At 38.4% G+C, this 15,224-nt stretch overlaps 1 protein-coding gene across 1 annotated transcript in view; it reads left to right on the plus strand.

Moving 5' to 3' along the window:
* Efcab3 (EF-hand calcium binding domain 3) overlaps positions 1-15,224 on the plus strand; it is a 506,364-nt gene that overhangs the window by 190,039 nt on the left and 301,101 nt on the right. The gene's annotated exons all lie outside the window — the stretch shown is intronic.

The following is a 15,224-nucleotide window of genomic DNA, read 5'->3' on the forward strand; positions in this document are numbered from 1 at the left end:
GGATTTTGGAAAACAAATTCATCTGTGTTGAAAGTACAGACTTTTTAGTGCCTCAATATTATTCCTTTACATACTAATATTCTCTTTACATTTTACTAGGCATTACCAATCATGTAGAGTTGTTTGAAAACTTGGTTATATGTAAATTCTGTGTCATTTTACATAAAGGCTTAAAGGTCCAGATTTTTATAATATTTTAAAAAGTCATTTAGTTTGACTAATAATTGTGCTTAATCATGATAAGTTGATACATGCATACAAAATGTACTGATCAAATCAAGGTAATTAACATTCCAATTTCTTTATTATTTCTTTTTATTTGGAACTTTCTGATTCTTCTATTTCTTCATAAAATATGTAATAGGCTATTGCAAACTATAGTCACCCCAGTGTGGAACACTGGAATTTATTCATTATATTTCTGTCTTGATACTATTATTAAACCTCCTATCATCCTTCTCCTGCCGTGATTTGTGACTAATAATCACCATTTACCCTCAACTGAACATTTTAAAACCTTCCACTTATAAAATGGCATGCAGTGTTTGATTTTTCTTATTTCATTTAACATAGTGTCCTCCAGTTCCATGCAGCTTGCTACAAAGTGACAGTATTTCAATCTTCATGCCCAGTAATGTTCTGTTCTGTATACATGTCCCATTTCTTCATCCATTCTCCTGGTTTGTTTTCATCCCTTGGCTGTTGTGAATAGTACTGCAAACAGAAGAAACATGGGTACCTTCTTGAAACAAGGATCTCATCTCCTCCAATAGGCACCTGGATTTGTATGCCAGTACTCTGCTACCTTGGTTGCCGTAGCTCTGTAGCATGTCTTAAAGTAGGTGTGATGCATCAGACCTCTTTTTTTATGTTTAAAATTGCTGGGCTATTTGTCCTCTATTTTGCTTCCAGTACATTTTAGTTTTTATTTTAATTCTGTGACTGATGCCATTGATATTTTGATGGAAATTGTCCTGAATCTATAGATCTCTTTAAGTGATATGAACATTTTACAGTTTTTGTGTGTGTGTGTCTTTTAATGTATGCACAGAAAAGGTCTTTTTTTCCTTTTCTCTTTTTCTTTTCTTTTTTTTCTTTTTTCTTTTTTGACTTTTTCAGTTCCTTTCATCAATGTGCGATGATTTTCACTGTAGAGAGAGGCCTTTCTTTCATTTCCTTGGTTAAACTGATTCCCACACGGACTCTATCACTATGAGTGGAACTGCTTCCATAATTGATTTTTCAGAAAGACTGATACTGATATAAAAATGCTATTGACTTTTTGCATGTTGGTTTTGTATCTCCTAATTTGGCATAATTAAAAACAATTCACTTATTGTTTTTAGTAATTCTTAGCATTGTCTTAGACTTTTCTGCACATAGAATTTTATCACCTGCAAACATGGATGATTTGATTTCAATACTTCTAGCATGGACATGGTCTTATTCCCGGCCTTACATGATCATTTTTTTTTTGGTTCTTTTTTTTTCTTTTTTCGGAGCTGGGGACCGAACCCAGGGCCTTGCGCTTCCTAGGCAAGCGCTCTACCACCGAGCTAAATCCCCAACCCCTTACATGATCTTTCCAGGGTTTTTTAGTCAGTATGAGCTAGCCATTGGCTTGCCATAAATAAACCTTTGTTTGAAGTGGGATCCTTCTATGTGCAATTTATATCTGGTTTACATGATGGAATGCTGAATTTCATTAAATGCTTTTTTTTCTAAAGTCTGTTTTCCTGTCTATAAAATGTCAACTTTCTTATTATCTGGAAGTCTATCATTATTCATGTTAAATACAAACTTGGGCAGTTTATGGATGTTACAGAGAACCATAACATTAATTTTGACTACTTTAGTTTTTAATGTCCCTAATATATCTCTGTAACATCAAGGGAGATATTTCCCCAGCTGCTTCATTTGTAAGAAATGACTTGACCATGGTCACAGCTGTAGCATGAATCCCATGACTCTGATCCTTAGTTCTGTATTCTTTCCCAGTAGATCACTGCCTTCTCCCACACAAAACATGATACAGAGAATATATGGTTGCTTTGGAGAAAGACTTACTTCAAAACCTAATTTTCCTCTTGTAAGTTAATATCAACAATCCATAACCCGTGACAGACAAGTAATAGTTTTCCGAACATCTCTTCCAGTATGACGATATCCGCAATGATCTTCAGAAGAAACTAACACACACTCCCTGGGGCTCCCTTCCAGGAATCCTGGTCATTTACAGAATTCATTGAATATAACTATGCTTTGAAGGCAACTTCTCTTATCATGCTCACAGGCATACTGTCAGAAATTAGCCCACACCTTGAGCATTGGATGTTGAAGACAAGAGCCATTAACTGGCCTCCCAGTTTTCTATCACAGAATTCTCCCAGTGAGGGTGTTGAGTGATCTTAGGATCAAGGGCGAATTGCCTGGAGTATGTTCTCTGATGTTAAAATGACTGAGTCTGGGCCACAGAGTATAGACAACTGTTACTCAGACTTTAGAAAATATAAACCTGAGTATAAAGAAAAATAAATACCACAACTCAGCTGAGTTGTGTCTAAAAACGGTGGATAAAGAGATTAGTTTAGTGAAAATAGTTAGACTCTTAAAAATAGATAAAAATGGAATGGGACAGGATAGCATGGGATGGAATGGGATGGGGTGGGGTGGGGTGATAAAAAGAAAGGAATATTATTAATTTTAAAGAATTAAAGTGAATTTAAAAAAGATTTGACTTGATTTTTGTTCTTTATTCTGTTGGTGAATAATCTTTTTGACATGCTGTTGGAGTATATTTGCTAGTTAATTTTTGAAGATTTTATAATCATAGTCATAGAAATGTTGGCCTTTAGCTCTCTGTTTTTGCTGTTATGACCTTTTTGCTGTTATGTCTGGGTTTATGTCAGTAATATAGAATGAGTTTAGAAGAGTTTTTTTTTCCTTGGATTTTCTTGGGATGATTTGGGGGAAAATGGTCATTAGTTCTTCCCTTAAGGGTTTGTAGAATTCAACATTGAAGTTCTGGATTTTGCTTTGTTGAGAGACTTTTCATTACTGACTCAATTTCATTAACTCATCTTTGGTCTGTCTGTGTTTCTGTGTCTTCTTAACTCAGTGTGGCAGGTTATATGTGTTCAGAAAATTTTCCATTTAAGTTTTCCAATTAATTGGCATGTCTCTAGTAACCCTTTGTAATTGTGATATCACTTTTAATATCTCTTTTTTAGTTTATAAATTTATCTGAATCATTTTTAGTTGACTAGTCTATGTGTAAGGGATTGCCGATTTTGATATCATCTGTAGAAAAGCTATTGTTGATTTCACTCACGTTTTATAATATGTTTTAGTCTGTTTTATTTATTTCTTCACTGATCTTTGGGTTTGATATTCCTCTTGCACTTTTGGAATTTGTTTGTTCTTTCCTTTCTGAGAGCATAGGCTGGATCTGGCCTGTTCATTTGAAATATTACTCTTTGATTTTGGTGTTGGTGCACATTCCTTTAAAGTTTCTTCTTACTAGGTCTTTTGCTTCTTGGCTGTATGCCATAAGCTGTGCTTCCAATTCCACTTATTAGATAATTTTAACTTTCCAATTTGTTTCAGTGACCCACGTAGCTGGTCTTCAGCTACTTTGTGGGTTCTTTCTTTTACCTCTGTCTGACATTTTCAAACCCCATAACACCACACAGAAGATAAAAAAAAGGATAGAAGGGAAAGGAGTGACATCATCGTTAGACGACTTCCTGCTGATCAGGGGTGTTGAGTTCCTTGGGGGTAAGTTTGATCTTCACCTTCAGGACATCTAATTTTTTCTTTTTGCTATTTCTTCTTTGCGTGTAGTTTCTTAACATACCACAACCAACAACTCACCACAGCCGACAGCAACCCATCTATGGGGACTCTATCATTTATAAACCTGCTGAAGTCTCCAGTGCTCCAAATGTCACACAGTTGCAGAAACTATCTGCAGGTGGCAAGACCTGTATGGTGCAAATTGTAGTCAGCTGCTGGGGACAATAGCTCCATGTACCACACTTGGGATTGAAATGAATATCTAGTCTTATAATATTTCTGTGTTTTCAAGGAAACCAAAATTCCCACTAAATTTTCCTCCTGTCTGAAGCCATTGATTGTGTTGTGTTTACTGAGAAACTATAAGCAGAGACATTTTCAATGAGATAAGTGCTTTTTGGCTCCGTGGCCAAAGTTTTCAGGACTCCTCTCTTGCTCAATTCTAATCTTTGTAAATTTTGATGGTGTCTATAGCTTTTCGTTTCCTATAGAAATATAAACAAACCTATGTCCCCCAAACAAAGCTTTTCAGGCTTCTATTCTGATGCTAATGCATCTTTATAGTATAAAGGGTGATTTAATGGCAGTTTTTTCTATAACCTGGTGACTTTCAGCTGCTATTGTCTGAAATGGTTCATAATTTTTGCTGTGGAGTCTCAGCCCAGACCACAAAGCCATTTACTGATGGTAAGAAACTGCCCTGGATATCTCTCTTGGACCTACACTCATTGGTCCAATAGCAGCCCTTGTCACATCACCTACATAACCCTAGGCCTTCTTTCCAGTGTATATTTTGAAAAACTATTATAGCTAGAAATGGTTTGTTCACTTTTCTGGCTCAAAATACTGTATTTCTTGAAGTTAACCCACCAGGCATTTTGGTATCTGAGACTTTTAGTGGCTTGGTCACAGTTTCTTTGCAAATGACTGAATTTCCCACAATTGAAGCACTTTGGCATTTTGATAGCAGAGACATCTAGCTGTAGCTTGATATTACCATGATACACTTTAGAACCAATGTCAGTCGTATCTCTTATCTACTCATTCACGGGTACTGCCTGCACCTTTAGTCTAATAATGTTTTGCATTCAATATTTTTATTTTCTTACACCAAGGTTTCTATCAACACCTGTCTTGCATCAGGGTCTGATACGACTTTGTTCACAGCTGAGACTAATTTTCACAAAAAATCAGTGAAGACTTCTCCAGAGCCTCGTATAATCTTTGTAAATGAGGTGGACCATTTCCTTAACTTTGTCTCAAGGTCTTAAAGCTCCTAAACAACATTGTTCTATAGCTGTGTCATGGAATAGAATTTTGTTCTTATATATCAGAGAACAGTCCTTCACCCAGCAACTGGTCTTTGACAACATTCATTTCCCTTGCTCTTTTTCACTGTTCAGTATTGGTGACTTCTCCCCTCCACCATGTTAACCATTGTAACTGTGGGAATAATTCTATTTTGAGTCACCCAGTTATTTAGAAGTTGTTTCACATAAGGAGAGTGCATCCTATATGAAATCAGGGCCTCTTTAAAATGCTTTAGAGCCATCATTTTTATAGGGTATCATCCTATCTTGTCATAATCTTGTTACACTCCACTAGCCAGCATGTGCTATACAATTACTGGTGAAACTGATGGTGATTTTGTAACCCCAGGTCGCCCCTTCTCTATCTGTGGTGGCACAGTTGTCTTGAGATTAAACCTTTCTTTCAAAACAGGCTGTTTTATCTTTTCTCTGAACCTGTCACCCTGCTTGATCTCCTCCACTTTCTGGCTACTCACTGGGTTCCTTGTCCTACCCAAGGGTTTTAGGCATCAGAACCCTAAAAGTACAGAGCCATGATCTGCCTTCTAGCACAGTTTCTTCTCTCTGTCTTACTGGGGGATATTCCCATTCTTTTGCTCAGTCATCAGGTTTGAGCCTCTTATTTCTTCCCTTTCCAGTGCTCCTTACCTCCCCAGTGCTTCCATTTCTACCTGCATTTTTTCCAGTTGCACATCCAACTCTGCAACTCTTTCAGAAATTAGAGGGAGAGTGACCCTTTTTGTTTTCCCATTCCAGTCATTTGATGTTTTCCAGATTCCTCCATTTCCATTTACAATTTTTCCAACTGCACAGCCATTCTCCCAAGAAGAAGAAAAAGAAGAGGAGAGGGAGGAGGAGGAGGAGGAGGAGGAGGAGGAGGAGGAGGAGGAGGAGGAGGAGGAGGAAAGAAAGGAAGAAAGGAAGAAAGGAAGAAAGGAAGAAAGGAAGAAAGAAAGAAAGAAAGAAAGAAAGAAAGAAAGAAGAAAGAAGACGACGATCAGAAAATCCTCTTCAAGAGCAGGATATCCCAGCAGAAGCAACCACAATGAATTTTTTGTTGGCATCTTGAAAAAAGAATATCCAAGAGCAGACCACCCAGGAGTGCAGACATCCCGAGGCTGCAGGACAGACTGCCACCTCTGCACACCTCAGCCCACATCCCTGGTCCAAAGGGAAACTGCACAGTGCCTCTGGACAGAGGGATATAGGAACAGACAGCCACCAGTACCTGTGGTTCTGGTCTTTGCCCAGGACCGAACTGATCCAGCCAAAAAGCTCCCTGCACCCAAATCCTGTGGGGGAGAGAGCTGGAACTTCAGAAGTGCAGACACTTCTGAGAAGTCAGAGGAGAATACCCTCTGCCCATAGTCCAGACCCAAGAGGGAATTGCATAGTGACAACTGTTCCTGAGGGGTGCAAGGACCTACATGAGCAATCGGGGCAGGGCCCTTTGAATCCTGCCTGCTCCTAGAGCTGGGAGACAGTCTCCAGGAGCGCCGACACTCCTGAGAGCAGAGCACCTGTTCTCAGGAAAGGCTGAAAGAAAACAGGAAAACATATCTACAAGGGTGCAGACATAGAGGCCTACAGCAGGGCCAAGTCATGCCCAGAAACAGCAAGACAAGCAAACACCAGGGACAATCCAATGGCTAGAGGCAAGTGCAGAAACCTAAGCAACAGAAACCAAGACTACTTGGCATCATCAGAGCCCAGTACTCCCACCAAAGAAAATAATGGATATCCAAACACACCAGAAAAGCAAGATTTAGATTTGAAATCACATTTTTTGATAATGATGGAGGACTTTAAGAAAGACATAAAGAACTCCCTTAGACAAATGCAGGAAAGCACAAGTAAACAAGCCCTTAGAGAGGAAACACAAAAATCACTGAAAGAATTACAGGAAAACACAACCAAACAAGTGGAGGAATTGAAAATGGAAATAGAAACAATAAAGAAAGCACAAAGGGAGACAACCCTGGGTATAGAAAACCAAAGGAAGAGACAAGGAGCTGTAGACATAAGCATCACCAACAGAATAGAAGAGATAGAAGAGAGAATCTCAGGTGCAGAAGGTACCATAGAAAACATTGACACAACAGTCAAAGGTAGTGTAAAATGCAAAAACCTTCTAGCCCAAAACATACAGGAAATCCAGGACACAATGAGAAGATCAAACCTAAGGAAAATAGGTATAGAAAAAAGGGAAGATTCACAACTTAAAGGGCCAGTAAATATATTCAACAAAATTAGAGAGGAAAATTTCCCTAACCTAAAGAAAGAGATGCCCATAAACATACAAGAAGCCTACAGAACTCCAAATAGATTGGACCAGAAGAGAAATTCCTCCTGTCACATAATAGTCAAAACACCAAATGCACAAAACAAAGAAAGAATATTAAAAGCAGTAAGGGAAAAAGGTCAAGTGACATATAAAGGCAGAATTACACCAGACTTCTTACCAGAGACTATGAAAACCAGAAAATCCTGGACATATGTCATACAGACCCTAAGAGAACACAAATGCCAATCCAAGTTACTGTATCCAGAAAAACTTTCAATTAACATGGAGAAACCAAGATATTCCATGACAAAACCAAATTTACGCAATATTTTTCTACAAATCCAGCCCTACAAAGGATAATAGATGGAAAACTCCAACACAAGGAGAGAAACTACACCATATAGAAAGCAAGAATATAATTTCCTTGCAATGAAACTAAAAGAGAGACAAACAAACATAATTCACCTCTAACAACAAAAATAACAGGAAGCGACAATCACTATTCCTTAATATCTCTCAATATCAACCGACTCAATTCCCCAATAAAAAGACATCCTGCATTTTGCTGCATGCAAGAAACCCACCTCAGAGACAAAGACAGACACTACCTCAGAGTAAATGGCTGGTAAACAATTTTCCAAGCAAATGGCCCAAAGAAACAAGCTAGAGTTGCCATTCTAATATCAAAAATAATTGACTTTCAAACAAGAGTCATTAAAAAAGATAAGGAAGGATACTTCATATTCATCAAAGGAAAAATCCACCAAGATGAACTCTCAATCCTAAATATCTATGCTCCAAATGCAAGGGCACCTACATTCATAAAAGAAACCTTACTAAAGCTCAAAGCACACATTGCACCTCACACGATAATAGTAGGAGATTTCAACACCCCACTCTCATAACTGGACAGATCATGGAAACAGAAATTAAACAGAGACGTAGAGAAATTATGAACCAATTGGATTTAACAGGTATTTACAGAACATTCCAACTTAAAAAGGATAAACCTTCTTCTCAGCACCTCATGGAACCTTCTCCAAAATTGACCATATAATCGGTCACAAAACAGGTCTCAACAGATACAGGAAGATAGAAATAATCCCATGCATCCTATCAGATCACCACGCACTAAGATTGGTCTTCAATAACAATAATGACAGAAAGCCCAACATGGAAGTTGAACAATGCTCTACTCAATGACAACTTGGTCAAGGAAGTAACAAAGAAAGAAATTAAAGACTCTTTGAATTTAATGAAAATGAAGATACAACATTCCCAAACTTATGGGACACAATGAAAGCAGTACTAAGAGGAAAACTCATAGCTCTGAGTGCCTGCAGAAAGAAACAGGAGAGAGAATATGTCAGCAGGTTGGCAGCACACCTTAAAGCTCTAGAACAAAAAGAAATAAATAAACCCAAGAGGAGTAGAAGGCAGGAAATAATCAAACTCAGAGCTGAAATCAACCAAGTAGAAACGGAAAGGACTATACAAAGAATCAACAAAAGCAGGAGCTGGTTCTTTGAGAAAATCAGCAAGATAGATAAACCCTTAGCCAGACTAACCAGAGGTCACAAAGAGTGTATCCAAATTAAGAAAATCAGAAAGCAAAAGGGAGACATAACAACAGACTCTGAAGAAAGTAAAAAAAAAAATCGTCAGATCCTACTACAAAAGCCTATATTCAACAAAACTGGAAAACCTGGAGGAAATGGACAATTTTCTAGACAGATACCAGGTACCAAAGTTAAATTAAGAACAAATAAATCATCTAAACAACCCCATAACTCCTAAAGAAATAGAAGCAGTTATTAAAAGTCTCCCAACCAAATAGCCCAGGTTCAGATAGGTTCAGTGCAGAATTCTATCAGACCTTCATAGAAGACCTCATACCAATACTGTCCAAAGTATTCCACAAAATTGAAACAGATGGAGCAATACCAAATTCCTTCCATGAAGCCACAATTACTCTGATACCAAAATCACACAAAGACCCAACAAAGAAAGAGAACTTCAGACCAATTTCCCTTATGAATATCGACGCAAAAATACTCAATAAAATCCTTGCAAACTGAATCCAAGAACACATCAAAATGATCATCCATCATGATCAAGTAGGCTTCATCCCAGGGATGCAGGGATGGTTTAATATATGAAAATTCATCAATGTAATTTACTATATAAACAAACTCAAAGATAAGAACCACATGATCATTTCATTAGATGCTGAGAAAACATTTGACAAAATTCAACACCCCTTCATGATAAAAGTCCTGGAAAGATCAGGAATTCAAGGCCCATATCTAAACATAGTAAAAGCAATATACAGCAAACCAGTAGCCAACATCAAACTAAATGGAGAGAAACTTGAAACAATCCCACTAAAATCAGGGACTAGACAAGGCTGCCCACTCTCTCCCTACTTATTCAATATAGTACTCGAAGTCCTAGCCAGAGCAATCAGACAGCAAAAGGAGGTCAAAGGGATACAAATTGGAAGGGAAGAAATCAAAATATCACTATTTGCAGATGATGCGATAGTGTACTTAAGCAACCCTAAAAGTTCCACCAGAGAACTACTTAACCTGATAAACACCTTCAATAAAGTGGCTGGGTATAAAATTAACTCAAACAAATCAGTAGCCTTCCTTTACTCAAATGATAAACAGCTGAGAAAGAAATTAAGGAAATGACACCCTTCACAATAGTCCCAAATAACATAAAATATCTTGGTGTGACTTTAACCAAGCAAGTGAAAGATTTGTATGACAAGAACTTCAAATCTCTGAAGAAAGAAATTAGGAAGATCTCAGAAGATGGGAAGATTTTCCACACTCGTGGATTGGCAGTGTTAATATAGTAAAGATGGCCATTTTGCCAAAAACAATCTACATATTCAATGCAATCTCCATCAAAATTCCTACTCAATTCTTTATAGAGATAGAAAGAGCAATTTGTAAATTCATTTGGAATAACAAAAACAAAAACAAAAAACCAGGATAGGGAAATCTATCCTCAACAATAAGTGAACTTCTGGGGGAATCACTATCCCTGAACTCAAGCAGTATTACAAAGCAATAGTGATAAAAAAAAAACTGTATAGTATTGGCACAGAGACAGGCAGGTAGATCAGTGGAACAGAATTGAAGACCCAGAAATGAACCCACACATCTATGGTCACTTGATCTTTGACAAAGGAGCTAAAACCATCCAATGGAAGAAAGATAGCTTTTTCAACAAATGATGTTGGTTCAGCTGGAGGTTAGCATATATAAGAATGCAAATCGATCCATTCTCATCACCATGTACAAAGCTTAAGTCCAAGTGGATCAAGGACCTCCACATCAAACCAGATACACTCAAACTAATAGAAGAAAAAGTGGGGAAGAGTCTCGAACACATGGGCACTGGGCAAAATTTCCTGAACAAGACACCAATGGCTTATGCTCTAAGATCAAGAATCAACAAATGGGACCTCATAAAACTGCAAAGCTTTTGTAAATCAAAAGACACTGTCATTAGGACAAAACGGCAACCAACAGATTGAGAAAAGATCTTTACCAATCCTACATCTGATAGAGGGCTAATATCCAAAACATACAAAGAACTCAAGAAGCTAGACTCCAGAAAGCCAAATCACCCTATTAAAAAAATACATTCTCAGCTGAGGATTATTGAATGACAAAAAAGCACCTAAAGAAATGTTCAACATCCTTAGTCATCAGGGAAATGCAAATCAAAACAACCCTGAGATTCCACCTCACACAAGTCAGAACGGATAAGATAAAAACTCAGGTGACAGCAGATGCTGGTGAGGATGTGGAGAAAGAAGAACACTCCTCCATTGTTGGTGGGATTGCAAACTGGTACAACCACTCTGGAAATCAGTCATTATATTGGACATTACACTACCTGAGGACCCAGCTATACCTCTCCTGGGCATATACCCAAAAGAGGCTCCAACATCCAACAAAGACACATACTCCACTATGTTCATAGCAGCCTCATTTATAATAGCCAGAAGCTGGAAAGAACTCAGATGCCCTTCAACAGAGGAATGGATTCAAAAAATGTGGTACATCTACACAACGGAGTACTATTCAGCTATCAAAAACAATGACTTCATGAAATTCATAGGCAAATGGAATGAACTAGAAAATATCATCCTGAGAGAGGTTACTCAGTCACAGAAAAACACACTTGGTATGCACTCATTGATAAGTGGATATTAGCCAAAAAGCTCTAATTACTCAAGATGCACTCTACAGACCACAGGAAGCTCAAGAAGAAGGAGACCAAAATGCAGATGCTCCCCCTTCTTCTTCTTCTTCTTCTTCTTCTTCTTCTTCTTCTTCTTCTTCTTCTTCTTCTTCTTCTTCTTCTTCTTCTTCTTCTTCTTCTTCTTCTTCTTCTTCTTCTTCTTCTTTTATTAACTTGAGTATTTCTTATATACATTTCGAGTGTTATTCCCTTTCCCGGTTTCGGGGCAAACATCCCCCTCCCACCTCCCCTTCTTTATGGGTGTTCCCCTCCCCATCCTCCCCCCATTGCCGCCCTCCCCCCAACAATCTAGTTCACTGGGGGTTCAGTCTTAGCAGGACCCAGGGCTTCCCCTTCACTGGTGCTCTTACTAGGATATTCACTGCTACCTATGAGGTCAGAGTCCAGGGTCAGTCCATGTATAGTCTTTAGGTAGTGGCTTAGTCCCTGGAAGCTCTGGTTGCTTGGCATTGTTGTACATATGGGGTCTTAAGCCCCTTCAAGCTCTTCCAGTTCTTTCTCTGATTCCTTCAACGGGGGTCCTATTCTCAGTTCAGTGGTTTGCTGTTGGCATTCGCCTCTGTGTTTGCTGTATTCTGGCTGTGTCTCTCAAGAGCGATCTACATCCGGCTCCTGTCGGCCTGCACTTCTTTGCTTCATCCATCTTGTCTAATTGGGTGGCTGTATATGTATGGGCCACATGTGGGGCAGGCTCTGAATGGAGTTCCTTCAGTCTCTGTTTTAATCTTTGCCTCTCTCTTCCCTGCCAAGGGTATTCTTGTTCCCCTTTTAAAGAAGGAGTGAAGCATTCACATTTTGATCATCCATCTTGAGTTTCATTTGTTCTAGGCATCTAGGGTAATACAAGCATTTGGGCTAATAGCCACTTATCAATGAGGGCATACCATGTGTGTTTTTCTGTGATTGGGTTAGCTCACTCAGGATGATATTTTCCAGTTCCAACCATTTGCCTACGAATTTCATAAAGTAATTGTTTTTGATAGCTGAGTAATATTCCATTGTGTAGATGTACCACATTTTCTGTATCCATTCCTCTGTTGAAGGGCATCTGGGTTCTTTCCAGCTTCTGGCTATTATAAATAAGGCTGCGATGAACATAGTGGAGCACGTGTCTTTTTTATATGTTGGGGCATCTTTTGGGTATATGCCCAAGAGAGGTATAGCTGGATCCTCAGGCAGTTCAATGTCCAATTTTCTGAGGAACCTCCAGACTGATTTCCAGAATGGTTGTACCAGTCTGCATCCCACCAACAATGGAGGAGTGTTCCTCTTTCTCCGCATCCTTGCCAGCATCTTCTGTCACCTGAGTTTTTGATCTTAGCCATTCTCACTGGTGTGAGGTGAAATCTCAGGGTTGTTTTGATTTGCATTTCCCTTATGACTAAAGATGTTGAACATTTCTTTAGGTGTTTCTCAGCCATTCGGCATTCCTCAGCTGTGAATTCTTTGTTTAGCTCTGAACCCCATTTTTTAATAGGGTTATTTGTCTCCCTGCAGTCTAACTTCTTGAGTTCTTTGTATATTTTGGATATAAGCCCTCTATCAGTTGGAGGATTGGTAAAGATCTTTTCCCAATCTGTTGGTTGCCATTTTGTCCTAACCACAGTGTCCTATGCCTTACAGAAGCTTTGCAGTTTTATGAGATCCCATTTGTCAATTCTTGATCTTAGAGCATAAGCCATTGGTGTTTTGTTCAGGAAATTTTTTCCAGTGCCCATGTGTTCGAGATGCTGCCCTAGTTTTTCTTCTATTAGTTTGAGTGTATCTGGTTTGATGTGGAGGTCCTTGATCCACTTGGACTTAAGCTTTGTACAGGGTGATAAGCATGGATCGATCTGCATTCTTCTACATGTTGACCTCCAGTTGAACCAGCACCATTTGCTGAAAATGCTATCTTTTTTCCATTTGATGGTTTTGGCTCCTTTGTCAAAAATCAAGTGCCATAGGTGTGTGGGTTCATTTCTGGGTCTTCAATTCTGTTCCATTGGTCTATCTGTCTGTCTCTGTACCAATACCATGCAGTTTTTAATCACTATTGCTCTGTAATACTGCTTGAGTTCAGGGATAGTGATTCCCCCTGAAGTCCTTTTATTGTTGAGGATAGTTTTAGCTATCCTGGGTTTTTTGTTATTCCAGATGAATTTGCAAATTGTTCTATCTAACTCTTTGAAGAATTGGATTGGTATTTTGATGGGGATTGCATTGAATCTGTAGATTGCTTTTGGTAAAATGGCCATTTTTACTATATTAATCCTGCCAATCCATGAGCATGGGAGATCTTTCCATCTTCTGAGGTCTTCTTAATTTCTTTCTTCAGAGTCTTGAAATTCTTATTGTACAAATCTTTTACTTGCTTGGTTAAAGTCACACCGAGGTACTTTATATTATTTGGGTCTACTATGAAGGGTGTCGTTTCCCTAATTTCTTTCTCGGCTTGTTTCTCCTTTGTGTAGAGGAAGGCTACTGATTTATTTGAGTTAATTTTATACCCAGCCACTTTGCTGAAGTTGTTTATCAGCTTTAGTAGTTCTCTGGTGGAACTTTTGGGATCACTTAAATATACTATCATATCATCTGCAAATAGTGATATTTTGACTTCTTTTCTGATCTGTTTCCCGTTGACCTCCTTTTGTTGTCTGATTGCTCTGGCTAGAACTTCAAGAACTACATTGAATAAGTAGGGAGAGAGTGGGCAGCCTTGTCTAGTCCCTGCTTTTAGTGGGATTGCTTCAAGTTTCTCTCCATTTAGTTTAAAGTTAGTAACTGGTTTGCTGTATATGGCTTGTACTATGTTTAGGTATGGGCCTTGAATTCCTATTCTTTCCAGGACTTTTATCATGAAGGGGTGTTGAATTTTGTCAAATGCTTTCTCAGCATCTAATGAAATGATCATGTGGTTTTGTTCTTTCAGTTTGTTTATATAATGGATCACGTTGATGGTTTTCCGTATATTAAACCATCCCTGCATGCCTGGGATGAAGCCTACTTGATCATGGTGGATTATTGTTTTGATGTGCTCTTGGATTCAGTTTGCCAGAATTTTATTGAGTATTTTTGCGTCGATATTCATAAGGGAAATTGGTCTGAAGTTCTCTTTCTTTGTTGGGTCTTTGTGTGGTTTAGGTATAAGAGTAATTGTGGCTTCATAGAAGGAATTCGGTAGTGCTCCATCTGTTTCAATTTTGTGGAATAGTTTGGATAGTATTGGTATGAGGTCTTCTATGAAGGTCTGATAGAATTCTGCACTAAACCCGTCTGGACCTGGGCTCTTTTTGGTTGGGAGACCTTTAATGACTGCTTCTATTTCCTTAGGAGTTATGGGGTTGTTTAACTGGTTTATCTGTTCCTGATTTAACTTCGGTACCTGGTATCTGTCTAGGAAATTGTCCATTTCCTACAGATTTTCAAGTTTTGTTGAATATAGGCTTTTATAGTAAGATCTGATGATTTTTTGAATTTCCTCTGAATCTATAGTTATGTCTCCCTTTTCATTTCTGATTTTCTTAATTTGGATACACTCTTTGTGACCTCTGGTTAGTCTGGCTAAGGGT

Source organism: Rattus norvegicus, chromosome 10 (genome assembly GCF_021556685.1).
Source record: "Rattus norvegicus strain SHRSP/BbbUtx chromosome 10, alternate assembly SHRSP_T2T, whole genome shotgun sequence".
Taxonomy (NCBI): domain Eukaryota; kingdom Metazoa; phylum Chordata; class Mammalia; order Rodentia; family Muridae; genus Rattus; species Rattus norvegicus.